Raw genomic sequence first — 17,671 nt, 5'->3', positions numbered from 1 at the left:
AATCAGGTCTCCCCGCAGCCTTCTCTTCTCCAGGCTGAACAACCCCAACTCTCTCAGCCTGTCCTCATAAAAGGGGTGCTACATTTTTGTAGCCCTCCTCTGGACCCCACTCCAACAGTTCCATGTCTTTCTTGTGGTGAGGGCTCCAGAGCTAGATGTAGTACTCCAGGTGAGGTCTCACCAGAGCAGAGTAGAGGGGCAGAATCACCTCCCTCGACCTGCTGGCCACGCTTCTCTTGATGCAGCCCAGGGTAGGGCTGGTCTTCTGGGGTGCCAGCGCACATTGCTGGTTCATGTCCAGTTTTTCATCCATCAGTACCCCCAAGTCCCTCTCAGGACTTCATTAGAAACAAGTGTCCAAGTTTTACACTAATTATGTGTCAAATTAGAGAAAGGTAGGATGTCTGAGTGGCTACCTTCATACACACACAGCGCTGTAAATTGTAAACTGAATTTACTTTCTGAGTTTCAGTGTATGCCAGCATAATGAAGGAAGAAATCCCTTTAAATCCACCTGGCTTACTTTGGCCCTTGGATCTGGGTGTGCAGATCTTACTGAACTTAATTCCTTGCTTACTTTGTCCCTATTGCAAGTGGGAAATAGTCAATCTCTTGACTTCATAGTCACTTTGTAAGATTTGTGTTATCCCACCAGTAATTTTCTCTTTCTATGGGGAATGAATGAGTAGTGGAAAGAACAGTGAAGGGAATAGGGACAGTGAGTGAAGAACTCCACATGAAGCAACTCCTGGAGCAATACAATTATGTATTGTTTCCTGCTCAGAGCAATGCCTGGAGTCATATTCTAGCAACCTATGTTGCTACGATTATGTATTGTTTCCTGCTCAGAGCAATGCCTGTCATATTCTAGCAACCTATGTTGCTACATCTTTGTTCAGGCATTTCATTGCTCTAATGAGTTTGCTAAAATAATGTATGTATCATGACCTGTATTTGAATTCTTGGGCAAAGCATTCTTAGTATGTTGGAGGGCATCGATTTGTGGTGGGATTTGGTTTTTTTTAAATAGTAACATTGTCACTCTGCAATATCTGAAGACAAAGCAAATGATACCTGAATCTATATAAATAGTTGATTAAACATCCAACTCAAAGCCTCCCCTGCATGAGGGAAAATAATGGTCAGAGATTTTTAGTATGCTACGGAAGTAAAACTCTTTGTAAGATACTCCACATCATACTCATCTGACCCATTCCACTAAAATAACTTTTTTAATAGCTAGCAAGAATAAAGGATGTTACAGGCGCGATCCAGATCAAGGGCTCACTGAGGTACCTCAACCACTTCTTTATGTTATGCATAAAGCCCTATGTAGGAAGGATGATTTTTCACTGAATTTAACATATTAAGATCATAATTAGCATAGTAAATAATATTCACAGAAGACCATGTTATCCACTTTTACTATACTTATTGCTGTGTCACAGAGAAAAATCTCAATAAATTCTTAAGAATAGATGTACTATATATAATACTGGGATCCAACTATTTGCAAAGTTACATGATGCATAGTATGATTATGTATGACATATAATATTTGGCATTTTGAACAGATCATATGAGAATGGAGGTGACAAGAGAAACTGAATGAAGGATCCACTAATCAGAGAACTGCCAAAGAGAAAATGCAAAGCTGTATTCAGTCCACTTAAAAAGGTATATGAACATGTATATATCTGTATTCATTTGCAAGCTAGTTAATTTAATAATATTGCATGATGTATGTTCTATGTATTTGATGAAAATTGGGCCATTTAACAGCATGTATTTCATTGTCTAATCCCTCAGGATAGAGTTACACAGACCCTGCTTGATGCAGAAGTAAAAAATCTAACAACAGTCAATATCTAAATCCCTTTTCTTTCTTGAGCTGATGGAAGATAATTCTATACAACTTACTCTGTTTAAAGAATATTGTATTTGCTGTTATTACAAACTATTTTTCCTGCTACACTGTTCTTTCAGAATTATTAAAATGACAGCACAGCAATCAAAGGAATACTCATTTAGGAGTACTGATGACTACAGATTAGATACTATCCATTGCAGCCTACCCTGAAATGCCATAATAGTACCCATGGCTTTAGTTAATATTCTAAATTAGTATTTCGTAGATGTTTAAAAAATTGGGCAAGGAGATAAACAGAAAATAGGGCAAAATGTTATGTTTGATAAACCAGCTAACTAAAAATCAGGCTTAGAGGACATAATTGATTTTATTGACATGGTAAAAAGAAGCAGCTTCTTAATGAAATCTGTTGTAGGCATGAAGTCGAGAGCATCAACACAGAAGAGGAATGGAATGACATGCTATAAGAACCTGAAGACTTTAAGGATGGAAAACAAATAGATTTGATTAAATTTAGTAGTACAAAGCACCACGTTACAAAGTTTAATAAGATTTCTGAATTCATGCTAAAAACCTCCTCAACAGAAACTACAGGAAGAAGAGCAAGGCTTGTGTAATGAACACAGTTTGACATTGCATTATCAGTATGGTGCAATCATGAACTACTTAAAAATGCAGCACTGGTGTTTTTCTATCTAATAAGACATTTCTAAGAAAGGGAGGGGTGTTCATAGTTGTGGTTTAACCCCAGATGGCAACTAAGCACCACCCAGCCACCTGCTCACTCCTGTGCAGTGGGATGGGGAAGAGAACCAGAAGAGTAAAAGTGAGAAAACTCATGGATAGAGATAAAGAGTTTAATAAGTAAAGCAACAACTGCTTATGCAAGTAAAGCAAAACAAGGTATTCATTCACTACTTCCCATGGGCAAGCAGGTGTTCAGCCATCTCCAGGAAAGCAGGGCTCCATCACGCATAACGGTTACTTGGGAAGACAAATGCCATCACTCCAAATGTCCTCCCTTCCTTCTTCCCCCAGCTTTATATGCTGAGTATAACGTTGTATGGCATGGAATATCCCTTTGGTCAGTGGGGTCAGCTGTGCCAGCTGTGTACCTTCCCAGTTTCATGTGTACCCCCAGCCTGCTTGCTGGTGGGGTGGTATGAGAAGCAGAAAAGGCCTTGACCATGTGTAAGCACTGCTGAGCAGTAACTAAAACACTCCTTTATTACCAACACTGTTTCCAAATCCAAATCATAGCCCCATACTCTTTATTATGAAGAAAATCAACTCTACCCCAACCAAAACAAGCACAATAGTTATAGAAGACCTCTACAAAATGGTAGCATATATTTATTTCTGATCATCCACATTCAAGATGAATTGCCCCAGACCTGAACTTTTGCAGCTAACCGCAAAAATTATATGATTAGAAGGTCATTCGACCTTACTAGATAGATGGTGGAAGAATTTGACTTCTTGAACACAGGTATATAGCACCAGAGAAGGAATACAAATACAATTTTGTATTGTGGGAGGAGGAGATAACAGTAGAGAAGAAAAACCTTGTTAAACCAAAGGGCAAAAACCCATGGCTATAAACTGTCTTGAATTCATTTGAAATTAGAAAGAAGCTTCCAACCACCAAGGAAGAAGGCTCTGGGAGACTCTTTAAAAGCAGCAATGGGGCAAACTTCTCCCCCAAAAGAATAATTGACGTTTGTAAAATATATGAAATACCTTCTCTGACTTGATTGACTTTGATAACAAGGGATAGCAAAAATAGTCTCAAGCCTCCTGAGTACTGAAATACAGAATGTGCATTTTCTCCTCTATAAAATGTAATGGTTTTCTATTGTAATAGTATTATGTCAAGTGTCTATTACAGAAAAAATAGACTAAAGTAACTGCTTAAATTTATACATGTTAAAATTATTTACAGAACAGATTTTTTAACCAACTGCCTTTCTACTGAAGATCTGCTTAAGAATAGTAATAGAAGTAAAAGGAGTTCTTGAGGATGCTGTTTCAAACTTTCATATTTGTGAGACTCCTTTTGCCACATCAAATGGTGCAAGCTGAAACCACTCTTTCAGCTCAAATAATACTGTGATGTTTCTCAGGTCAGTTACCAAAAGATACCAGTACAGTACTGCTACATATTTCATTGATTTTTAGGAGCTTATTCTTAGTAATCTGGGTTTGTCATAAATGAAGTAGCAGAGCTATAATTTTTGTCATAAATGTATGCATACCACCATTGTTCCTCAACAAAATCCTGAAGAATAATATAACAGCTATATAATTAAAGAATTTTCATGGTCCTCTATTCTACCAATATAAAAAAAATATTTGTATCTATCTGTTTACAGAGAACAAGAAAGGGTCTTGTAAAAAGGATTATGATTTTGCCAGTTTATATACTTCAGGTAGCAAATTGGTCTCCAATGATCATAGATTTAGCCTGTTTATACAAAAGAAAAGAAATTTAGGGTTATGCAGCTTCCACTGAATGCTTATTATTATATTACAAGCTCTTCCAGACATTTTTTTTCTGAAAAATCTGCAAATAAAAAAAGGATTTCAACATTTTCTTTTCTGAACTTTCAAACTGCTGTTTCCCAGGAGTTTAACAAGAATTTATAAATGGCAACACCTTAAAGGTAGAAGGTAATTTCCCATAAGAACCAACTAATTTATAGCTTTCTACACACCAATAACCCTTGCAATTTGGCAGTTGGTTCATTAAATCCGTCATGCCTGCTCCATCTATCTTGAGAAAAATAATAAATAAAAGATGCAATTCACTCACACTGCATTCACTCCTGAAGATATTGGGGGAAAAAAATAGCTGTCTTACTACTTTCTGCTATAAATTGTAACTAATTCTGTAAATGTGAGAGAAACAAAATTGAAAGTAATGTGGCAGATAGATTGATATTACCAGTGGGTCACTGGCATGGAGAGGAAAAGCTGAATTCTTCCCTGGTGTAATGCTACTGAAATTGATTTACACCAGGGATGCATTTGGCATGAAGACTTTGAAAGCACATATTTGAAAAGGAAGTCCTATTTGCACTGTGGGGTTTCCATTCTCATTTCATATATTCCAACCTGTAACTCACTTCAAGTAGTACAGAGAATCCATTTCAAAAAATAAAGATGTACTAATGTACTTTCAGTTTCTTCTTCATTGAGGCAAAGAAAAAGCTACATTTCACATAAAACGATAAAGTGACATGAAAAATTTTGGGTTTAGTGAAATAGACACCTAACTTTTTTCTTGACTAAACAGGGTCAATCAAAGTTTGCTTTTTTGCTTTTTAAAATTATTTATAATAAAAATGTGCAATTTGTTTTACAAGCTATTGAGTCCTTGTTGGATTACAAAAATAAAATCATAGATAAGTCATTAAAACAGAGTTGCATTAAGTTCTTTCTTCAAAGCAAGAACATGCAACTTACATTTTTCAAAAAAAAATCAGCTATGAGATGATTAGGCTTTTGGAAGAGACTGAGTTTACATTAGTGCGTTTCATAATTTTCTGCTCTCCATGTGATGGAATTATTGAATTAAATGTGTTAGTGTCCTCTATCAACTCCCGATTTTTACGGTTATCATAGAATCATAGAATTTTTGGGGTTGGAAGGGACCCCTGGAGGTCATCTAGTTATCTTTAGTACATCAACTTTTTTCTGTAAGACACACTTCTATCTACATACTATGTTGCTCTTCTGAAAAAAAGAATGTCAATTGTCGTTGCAGTTTTCTTTGTTTTAAAGGATTTGTTTAGTTTTCCTAAACAAAATTCTGCTTTTTGTTTATCTGCTTGGATATTTTTTTCCAAGTTTTACGTATTAGCAAGTCTCACTCAGTAGGATATGTAGAAGAAATCATCATTGCTTTTTTTTTCTGAATGGAAAAAGTGCAGTTGTATAAACCTGGAGAAAGTTTAAAAAGTTGTTTAACTATCTGATTATTTTCATATGCTTGTTTGTAGGTACTGTATTGAAACATTTGATAACTGCAACTCAGAATTAGGTTAGTCACGATTCCTGGTAGGAAAGTCCTGAAAGCCTAGTAGGAACTTTAAATTAGAAGCAGGAAAAAATATGTCTAATTTTTGGTATTCAAAGGATTAGAATCCTCAGTAAATACATGAGTCAAATACATTTCAAAATATTGTAAAATATTATTGATTCTATCTCAACAAGATAGGAATTTATGTTTTGGTTGCACATCTGCACTACAGATTAAGTATCAGATAATGGTAAGTCTAAAGCAACAATTTGTAGAAGATTTATTATCCCACTACCTTCACTTGATATAGCAAATAGCAAAAATCCTCCTGAAAAGTAATCTAAGTTGTTTCCTCAATCAAAGTAGATTTTTTAAATTAATTGATGATGCTTCATTTATTATTAATAATAATCTGATTTAAAAGAGCAAGTAAATCTCATTAGTTTGATCCTGATGATTTTATAAAACATTGTCAAATATATTTTCCTGTCTCTGCCATAGCAAAGTACTTTTCAGAAGTTGCTGCCAGACTCTGGCAGGTTTTATTCAGAGCCAAATCATAATGAAGAGAGAGTAGCACAGTTAAGGCTGCCTGCTTATCTACATAACAGCTCCTCTGCTGCAGTCTCCTTCTCTGATCCCAGCACTAGCTCCCACACCAGAAGACATGCAGCCCTGGAGGAGGGCAGATGTTGTTTGCAGAGCTCCTGAATAACTATAAAGTATAGATAATATCTGCTAATCAAATCTGCCCTCAAGAAATATTTCTCTCTCTTGTGGTACGTCCCAACTACTGCCACTTCCTTTTCAGCAGACACAGCTGGCATCTGGCATCATAAGAAGCACAAGCTCACTGACCATATGAACTCCCTCTGCCAGTATGTCTACGATAAGAGAATTTGGCACAAACCCTAGTATAAATCAAAACTATTATTTTGAACTACTGCTGTATAGCTCTAATTGTCTCTATAGAAATACAGTAAAATGAAGCCTTTATGTTTTCCCCCAGATTGTATGTTCATAAATTATCCCAAGTCCAACTTTGCTAAGGTTGATAGTTTTTCCAACAGAAATTAGTCTTTTTCAATGAAATACCCAACAATAGTATTTCCTAAGTCTGCTCATACTACTTTTCTCTACATATACAAGAGAACAACTAGTCTTTGCAAGCTACATTTCTAAGTTTTCTCAGTAACATTAAAGAAAAACTAAGTTTATAATATGCTCTTGCTTAGTCTCAAATGTCAAATATTTAACTTTCAAGACTATGTTTTTAAGCTAGGTACAAGTTAGATAAATTCATTTAAACAATTCTGACGAATTAAAAAGAAAATAGAAACATCGCTGTTAGAAAGGGGTTGATTTTCTTTAGCTTTTAAAAAAAAATCCTTGAAATGGTTTTCAAAAAATTTTACTATCTTAATAATAATTAGTTACCATTTAATCAAGGGGGGAAGTCAGTGAGAGGACTCAGTTCATACTTTAAAAGAGTTATATTGTTTGTTCCAACTTCAGGAGTCAAAATGAGTTGGCAATGGTTTATTTTGTTTCCCACCACCCCACCAGACCTCCTCTAGAGGGAAAGGTTGTGTCTGTAATGACCAGCACAAAGGAGGAGCATTACTTATGCTCACCTGCCAATGGCATTTTATTTCCCAGCTGCCTGTAGACTGCAGAGATTAGCTACTGTGTCTAAACTGGTTAAAACAGAAAGAAAACATTGTTGCTTATTAAAGACTTAGCTTGGAATTGACTCTGTATTGAAGTCTGAATTTTAAGAGAAATGGTGGGCATTATGAGAGGACCACCTCTGATTTTCTTAGGGTCTGAAGTCTGAATTTTAAGAGAAATGGTGGGCATTCCTCTGATTTTCTTAGGGTAATTTTTTAACTACAGAATAGACAAGTAGTAGTTCAGAGAATGTACTGTCAAGAACCTGCTTTTTTACAGAATGGTGACTTAAAGGAAAAGATTTCAAACTGAGTGAACAATGATGATGATGATCTGATAATTAATTCATAAATTCATAGGTAAGAAATATCAATAGAATAACTTCTGCCAGAACATGAAAGTCTTCCAAAAAATGTGATCATCTTGTCAGGAACATATCTTGATGGACTTCGTCAGAATCCCCTAATGCTCGTAACTTTAAGACATCCATCACCATTCGGAAAGGGTCTAAGATGTATCCCACCAGTATTTTCATTAAAGTCTTCTTTTCCTGTCCATTAAGCCCTGAAATCTGATACAAAAGGCCAGTAGCAAAAGCAATAGGTTCTGTCAAAGTCGGAGGGTCAGCTTCAGAAAAAAAGTCTGTTTCAGAAAGAATGTGAAAGGGAGAACAAATGCTCAGCTATTGTTCAAATTATTCTTCACAGACTAAGACAATCTTGAAAAAACACTTTACAATCAGTAAAGACAGAGAAATGAGGTAAGCATTTACAGAGCTAATCTTATTACTATTATAACCACCATATAGATCAGACATTATAATTTTATAAAGTAGAAAATCCAATGATCTTACCATAAAAAGCATATTCAAGTGCTGAGGAGACTGAACTTTCTGAATAAATTCCCAGGTTACTAGTTCCAAAGTCCCTAGTTTATGTATTAGGTATTTCTCTCAGTAGAATCAGTATGGAGACCACCCCACAGTCACTAGAGGAAAGGGAGTACTCTCAGTTGTCTTATCTCTAAACAGGCCCTGAATCAACCTCTCAAACAGCCAGACTCCCCAGGAGGGGGGAAACTCAGGGCCCTTCAAATAACTGAGCAGTTTATGTTGTATCTAATATAAATGTGAAAACAATACTATCAGGCTTTTTTATCTATTTCCTGTGACTATGGAAGTTGTTTCTGAAATATCTGTGAGTGTTCTTTAAAATTCTCTTACTCATCCTTACTATTCTCATGGAGCATCAAGAACAGGACTGGTTCCTAAGGGGCAGGAACTGGGAGCTGAGGAGAGCACATAGCCGGCAGGGCAGGGGCCATACTGTATCCTGCAGAACTGGAGAGAGGCAAGCAGGACACACCCAGAGATGATAGCCAGGACCAACCAAAAGTCCAGATCAAAAGGCAACATAATGGTGATGAGACAGGTCAAAGGTCAATCCAGTGATCATTTTGGTATGCCCATAGAGATGAAGAAGGGCTGAGGTAAAGCCAGGCTGCGAATTAAGGGGCTTTATGACTGGTCATAGTTCTTTTCCAACTAAACGATTCTATAATTCTATCTGTAGCTGAGACAGGTATCAGCTGTCCTCCAACACACCTCGGACAAGAATCAAATGCGCCCAGACTGAACCTAAATAGCCCTCCTTGTCCATGGATGAGTGTGGAGGTCCCAGTTGAGACTAGTGCACTTAAGGACTTGACAATTATTTTCTCCCTTTAACACTTAATTTCTTAATTTTGCTACCCTTAACTAATTATTTGAATATTCTTGTATATAACTTTGTGTTATGTAGATACTTGTAGAGATCCAACATATGACTTGATTTCACTTCATTGAGAATACTCTAAAGAACCAGCACAGTTTGGCTTATAAAGTCTTAAAAAAATAGTTCACAGCATGGGATTTGTGTAGCATATACATTTCTAAAGTGGGAAATAAATCCACATAACTTATATCACTCAGTGTTTTAACCAGTGAGACCATAAAATGGAAATTGAAAGCAACTTTTATGTTATTGCTTGGTTTTCTACTGATGTCATGCTCTTCTGTGAATTCCATAGGCTACCCAAAAGGACTATCTGTCAGTATCTTAACACTGGATAGGTTTTAAAGCACTTTAAGAGATTTTTAAGTTTTACTTTTTCATGCATGTTTTCTCTTAATGCAATGAAAAATTATATAAAAACCATCAGGGCCTTTTAGTAATATCAGACCTAATTTCCTTTAATTACTAAATTTAGCCCATGAATGTAAGTAAAAGTGAATTGTAAAACCTTATAAATCTTACAATATATCATTACATAGATGGATGTGTAGTCACAAGAAATGGCTAAAAATATGTTCAGGATGGGGAAATTTTATTTCAATTCCTCTTGAACTTCATCACAACAAAACAAACAGAATTCTTGTCTTGGGAATATAGCTCTGTCATCTTCATCTATTTTGTGATCTATTTCCAGGTGATGTAACTTGAAACTAATAGATCTTTATTACATTTTGTTTATGAATGTGTATCTATACACATACACACTTGCACAAATACACACCCATATACTCTGAATCTGTCACTTTTAAAACCAGATTTCTCTTTACAAATTCTTTTTTTTTTTTTTTACCATCATCAAAGTTCTCTACTATAGGGAAGATCCTTCATGTCTATTTTACTCATGTACTCTTTTTTTTGCAGTCAGTGCAACTGCTTTTATGACCATGGTGCAGGCAAAACTTTTATGCTTCTGTAAAACTCTGATATGCAAAGAATAAGCTGCATTGTATCTCTGATATTCAACCATAAATCCCCAGATTGCTTAAGAAATTCTGTCTAAAAAAATGATGTTGTGATGGATTGAACTCATAGCAAATTGTGGTGCTGTATCTCTTTTACTGGAAGTAAAGAATTGTTTTTTTTTTTCCTTCTCAAATGCCTTCATTAGAGTTTTTGCTTCCACATAGTGTTTGAGATTTTGTGACAGTGTGCTTCACCCCTACCCCCACTCCATACTTTATCTCCCATAACCCTGCTCAGGCGATAACCACCAGTGGCAGTCGGTCATAATGGATGTGTCTGGTCATGATGGCTATTGTGCAATGCGCCCACCTAATCACAGTGAAGAAACTAAAATCTGTGGCTGGTATGCAAATATGACTATGAGCCAATTCCCTTACCTCCATAAATAGTGAGCAGCCCAAGAGCCCTTTGAGTTCTCCTGCACAGCGGTCAGCTGCATGTCAAGATCTCCCCTTGAGCAGGGATGCCTCTCAAGGTTAGTCCTTGAGGTTGAGAAATTCTTTGCCACAACAGATTCTGGGTAAGTGACTAATAGCATGCTAAACTTTGAAATTTTAGCTAAGTGATATAAAGGATTGATTGCTCATGTATAATTCTTTAGACATAAACCGTTGACCAAGTCTGGGACTAGGGTTGCACCCGGCCACACCTAAATTCCTCTTTGAGAAGAAGATAAGATAGAAAGGGCCTCCTTTCTGAACCTCATGACTGAACAGGAGGGTCTCCATGACAGTTTTGTCCGACACTGTCCTCTGTACAGTAAATAATCAAGCGCATCTTGCCATCAAATCTTGTTAAACCACTATTGCATTTACAACTGAACCTTGTTAACTCACTGGTTTACATCAATAAAGTATATTTTTGCTTCTATCTCACTCTGTCCGTGACACATTTATATCCTTTTTCCCTCAGTGCCTCATATTCTTCAAACATTTTGGTCTATAGTGATTTAATATAAAAGACTTAATAGAAATGTAATCCAATTCAAAATACATGGAATAAGTCACAAGTCATGTATTCATAAATGCAAATCAATTGGATTTTTTAGCTAAATTCCACAGAAAATTCATTACTGTGTCATCTGATGGCTTAATTAGATCTAGCAATTGTCAGGATAGTATTTCTTACCTCTGTGAGGACTAAAAAGAATCTAATGTGAAATTTTACTGTTCTGTACACAGAATGACTGAGATGGAGAACTAAAATTCTCTTAATTTTCCAGAGCTTTTCAGTTTCTAGCGCCATTTATATTTTAAAGGCCAAGAGCATGTTGTACCTACTGTACATTATTGTTTTGATGTTTGGGCACTCCAGAATGGAAGCACCCAGGAACAGTAATGACATGTCAGTCATATTACCTGTTAGAAAGCATGAGAGATTTTTTCAGGTCTTTGCTGCAGTTTGGAACTTATCAACCATAAGTTAAATAGGGAGAGTAATAGAAATTTGTCTAGACCATATTTACTTCATTTGCAGTATGAGACACCAATACACTGACATTCAGAAGTCCTGATCATGCAATTTTTACTAGACCTGTTCAGGCACGTCATAACCTTTGAATAGCAGACTTCAAATGTAGAATGCAAAAAGACAAAATTACTGGAAGCTTTGTAGACATACATGAACTTAGTGAGCACCTAATAGTCACATAGGCAATAAGCATAGTAGTGTCACAGCAACTGTTATCTTTCTGATTTCTGAAAAATCAGAATGTCTGAAAAAGAAATAGGTTAATAAATGAGTTAAACTTTAACAACTATATAATAAAAATAATTTGCTAGTTTAGAGTACATAGTCACTTCAGTCTTGATTGGATTTTTGAATTAGAGGTACTATATTAATCAGAATGGCCTATTTAGAAAAGAATTAGAGTTTGTTAACATTAGAAATTAGATATTCTTCATAATTCAATATGCATAAGGATCATCACTGCATACTAAAACTCTCAAAAATAGGGGATTACAAGATAAATAATTTTAAGAGTTTTCTATAAACACTTTCCTATAAAGATTTGTGAGTGCTAATATAAAATGAAGGCTTCATTTAACTGAAGGAGAGAAAGGAATTTTTGGATATGTGACTTTGTACAACAAGCCTATCCCAGTAGCACAGTGATTTCCTTAAAAACTTCACTTCAACATTTATCTTATCATCATAAATTGTTATTTGGTGAAATACAATGTATATTAATTACAGGTGAGAGCACCACAACAGAAAGAAAAATATTCTTTGTACAAAGAAAGGAAAATGACCACTGTCCTGGTTCAATATGTGTAATTTTTTTTGCTATTGCTTCATAGTTGTTCTGCTGTTGCAGGAAGATCTTCCTTTCTAGCTTTCATAACACTATCTGTATTTGGAGACTGGTATTTTCTGTCTAACAAAAAATAAAAAAAACATGGGTACAGTGAGTGAGAGCTTCTTGTAAGGATATATTCAGGCTTTTATTCTTGCCCATAATCTATAACTTCTGAGCAAGTGGGTCCTTCCTTTGACAGGTTTATTTAATTATTTGCATAGCTTCTAAAATTATTAGTCAAAGATGCCTTTTGTTGTCCTTTGGAATGAAAATAGGATATATAAACACCTATTAAGCTTCAAAAACTAAAGAAAGACTGTAGTAATTGTTGCTTATTTTCCTGTTTTTTCACAAAATTACTGAAAAGTGATCTTGCGGTAATCGTTCTCAGAGGAGAATTTTCTGAATCTATTGTCCTTCCATTAAAAACAAAAAGGGTTGTCTATGTAATGGGGAAAAAATGTCATAAATTTTCCTGAGATGAGTCTGCTACCAACTATTTTAGATACAAAACCAAAACCTTGCCATTAAAAGTCATCTTGAGGAATATATTGAAAGCAACCAGTTTTAGGCAAACAATTCAGAGAAGTTACTGTACTGATATTAGTGGTACTAGAACTATTGGTAAAAAGACAGTTGCTAAGAGTAAGTCTTAACACCAGTCTCGACAATCTATGTTCATTTCATCTTGTTGCTGCATAGTCAGTTCTGCCAGACCTAGTTCACTGATGAGGTGCACGACATCTTCAGGGTTCTACTAATGTCTTTTTGGGTCTTTGAGAAAGATGTTTGGTATCATGAACATTATTTATGATATACTGACAGAGTAATGTAGAAACTCAGGCTTGCAAAACAGAAGGGAGATTCCATGTGAAATTTGAGGGGGAAAAAAAATGTTGAGGATAGAAAAGAGGCCAAAGTGAAAATAAATAAAAGCTTTACTTTTACTTAAAATTCAAGAGCTTCAATTTTGATGCAGAACATAAACAGTGTAGGAAAAACTGACAGCAAATCCAGTGATATTAGAATATGAACACAAATTGCTTCCTTTTCCTTGTATGCATGTAGAAAAGGGGAAAATAAATAAAAGTTTTAAGTTACACAAACTGCTATCAGCAAATTATATAATATGATAAAACTTAAAAAGAGGGTCAGGAAGAAGTAAGTTGTCTGTTCTGGCATATTTACAGTGGGAAACACAACAATAGAAGATACTCCAATGGCAAGTTAGCTAACGAGTAAGCAGTCTTTACAGGTAGAATAGATTGATTAATATGAACTAGATCTGCTGAACTTATTCGTACTCACTGTGACCTATTTCTTTTGCATGAAATGCTCTTTATAGCACAGGTGTCAGCCTACTTAATTTATGTTTTGAGGACACAGATTTAACAGATGTCAAATACTTTCTACGACTTGCAACTTTGTAAGAGAACAGCGTATACAGAATCTCTTAGAAATTAAATCCTAATAATGTAAATGTGTCGCTGTGTTTTGCAAAATAATGTGTGTGTGTGTGTGGTCTGTACAAAACTAACATTAAAATAATGAACAGCTTTATATTGTACCTCAGAGCTGTCAAACAGGTTTTGTCCTCTTGAACTCAGAACGAAAAGATGATTCCAAACCCTTTTGAAAAGTCCTGTAATAAATTTGGGGTTATTTAGATACCCTAACCATCTCAAATTGATCAGCTGTCATTTTTCTTTGATCCTTGATTTTTCAGATTACTGTTACGTTTTTCTGAGGATTTTTGTTTGTTTGTTTGTTCTGTTTTATGACAAGAAACTGACTTTGCCTGGAATTCATGAAAACTACCTTGTATGTTGTGCAACATATTTGTAACAGGAATGGAAATCAGATATGGTGATTCTTGTTAAGACTGACATAAAAGTTGTTTTATTAATAAATGTAATTTTTAACAACAAGCAACAACAAAAAAAATCAATTCTGATTTAAAATCTTCTTTGCCCCTTAAGAAAATTAAAAGCATTATCCTGTAGTAGAAGGATTAAGAACCCTTGGTCATGATATATAGAACAACTGCATGGAGACTAGCTTGCAGACAGATGAAGACAGGAAAAAATAAAGTTAGAAAAAATATATTCCACATAAAATTTCTCTTTATATGACTAGAAAATATATTGTGTTCTTCCACCAGAAAATGAATATGTTCGATTTAGCTGACATGGTCCATTTCCTTTGATAGGGAAATGGACATTGATTAATTCAGCTTTTTTGCCCCAGAACATATGTTGTTCCTGGCTGATCTCTGTCACGAAAGGAGAAGCACAGAATGTGTCTTCATCCTCAGAAGATACTTAAAATGGCTGTGGAAGTGTTGAACTGGAACTGGTTTGATGTCTGACTGTGGAAGACAGGAGAGAAATACCATGTGTGAACTGACTGCTCCTGTTGTGAATGCTTTCATGTTTTCTTTTCCTTTACCCTCAATTTCTTTTTACGATCTCACTTAGTGCCTGCAATGCAAAATGGATAATCTTAATTAGAAAAAATTGCTATGTTTCTATTAACAACAACAAAAACCCCAACCCAAACCCTCCCAAAACTTTCTATACCTGTTAGCATTATTATTCAATCTAAAGACAATTGAAACTAATGGAAAGACACCCATTGTGGACTGAGAATTTAAATAAAGGATAGAAAGATAAAGGTGAGACCCACTTAAACCATAGTAGCATACTATAAGGAAAAAGCATGGAAAGAGAAAGGTCATCAAAATAAGCATCCATAAAAACCCTAAGCTATTATACAAAATATAACAAAAGACAGTTATATTTTTGTTAATCATAGACTACAAAAAATAATAAATCATAAAAATAATACTATAAGAGATTACTAAAATGAAATTAAACTACAAGAAGAAACTGATGTTGCCATAGGTATTTTCACTGGATGTTGTTGGATGCATGCCTATTGAGACAAAAAAGATGTATTTTACTTCTGAGAAGATAGGCTAAATAAGAAATGTTAAACTTGGTGAAAATAGTATGGTCAGGATCAAACTTACTTCCTCTATTCATCTATTCGTTGTAACTGTGCACTGTACACACTGTCCAGGATAGGCAGTAGGCAATAGGAAGTACAGATGCAACTGGGTAGAGCATATGGCTCCTCTGGTACAAACGTAGACCTCATAAATGGCTACAGCCACTAGTTGAGAGAAGGACCATGAATATTTGGATAAGGGGAAAGACGATGGGTGTGACAGCACAGAAATTCATTCCCCAGAAGAAGGTATTTGAGGAAGATATTTGTGAGAAAAGGAAAGTATCTGTAAACCTTGGCAGAGACAGGAACTTTGGGGGATCTTTTGATAGTAGGCTGAAACAGCTCAGTCAGTTTCTGTCCCCATTGTTTCTTGCCAAATGTTAACCTGTGAACAGAAATTAAAGAAAAACCTGCTTTGCTCTTTCCCAAACTGTATGGTGGTTATCAAGCACCATGTTTCCTGTGATACTGATATACCAGTCAGGATGACAGGAGGTATGATCATAACTTAAAAGGGCTGTGATCTGTCATGACTGATTTTATTTTCCTACATCTATTATTGTCTTCAGATGTTCTTACTTATCAAATATGGAAATTCTCCATTAAGTTCACAACTAAATGGCTAGCTGACAAAATTTAACTTTTCTCTTTCTTGCCGCCTCATTCTAAGTTACACAGTCACATTTTATTTTTTAATTTTTCTCCATAAACCATGCCTCTCCTGCATTCTATTGCTGCCCTCAGAACTTAATTTAGTCTATTCATTTTTTACTTCTGAGCAATGATCATAGACACATGGGTGCTGAGTTTTATCATGGTCATGTAAAAAGACCACTCTCCTATTTCAGTGTGCAGTTCATCTAAAAATGCAAATCACAGAACAGCTGGTCTCATCTCCAGCCTCTCTGTTTTAGCCCCTTTTTGAATATTGCTTTGCAGATGCTATGTGTTGTTAGCTACAAGTCATTTTTACTCCTTTAAGGGTTGTGTTTTCATGGAACACTGGCAAGACAATTCAAAAATGAACAAATCAAAGTAATAATGCTGCTGTTTAATTACATATCTAATTAAATGAGAAATTAATTTGCAGGATTGAAATTGACTTTTCAAGCCTTAAAAAAAAGAAAAAAAACAAAACCAAAACCCAAACAAAATAATAAAGCTCTCTGAGCCTGACAAATTCTGTTTCCGTTTCCTGGTTTACACAAAGTATAAGGAGCAGTATATATTTGGAAACAGAAATTCATACCTGGAGGCAGATATTCACAACAGTCTCATCAATATTTAAAGTAGGTTCTTAGCTTCCTTTTCTTCTTTTGCTTAGGAATATCCCAGGGAATCAACCTTACCTTACATTGCAGAAAACAGTGACATTCTGAATAAGGTTGGATAACAATGTTTCACTTCGAATAAGCCCTTTTATTTCAGTTCTTTGGAAAAACCCACAGCAGGGTGGTTGGAATAGATGATCTTTAAAGGTCCCTTCCAACCCAACCCACTCTATGATTCTGTGTTTAGTGGAGAAACCAAAGGCAAGGGAAGGGAGGGATCTAGATAACTCAGGGAGCAACAATCATGGGAAAACAGATAGATTAGGTGATAAAAGGAACTGGATGTGAGCAAACAGGTTGTTGGCTAAGTCACTCTTCTGGCTAAGTCCTGTGCCTGATCAGTGTAGTCTGTCCTATCCTGTCATTAAACTCCATTTCTAATTATTTCCCTGAATGAGGGGCTTTCCATTCTGTGGATATGTGTGTGCATGGTAGTAACCAGAGTTGGACTGTGGGTCCCACATGTGTGTGGTGTCAGCAACTGGTATGAGTGAAGGCATTCATGTCTGTGTGTTTACCAGCCAGTATCAAGCCAGGCCTACTGGGGCAAAATTGAAGTGGCTGAAGCAATGATCTGCTGGAGGGACCAGAAGGTTCAGGCTATTTGCCAGAGAAACTACCAAGTCTGGGGACACCCATTTGATGTGTGTGCCTCTCTCTTCAGGAAGCAAC

This window comes from Egretta garzetta, unplaced genomic scaffold, assembly GCF_000687185.1.
Source record: "Egretta garzetta isolate BGI_Z169 unplaced genomic scaffold, ASM68718v1 scaffold45, whole genome shotgun sequence".
In the NCBI taxonomy this organism is placed as follows: domain Eukaryota; kingdom Metazoa; phylum Chordata; class Aves; order Pelecaniformes; family Ardeidae; genus Egretta; species Egretta garzetta.
This window is presented reverse-complemented; position numbering follows the sequence as displayed.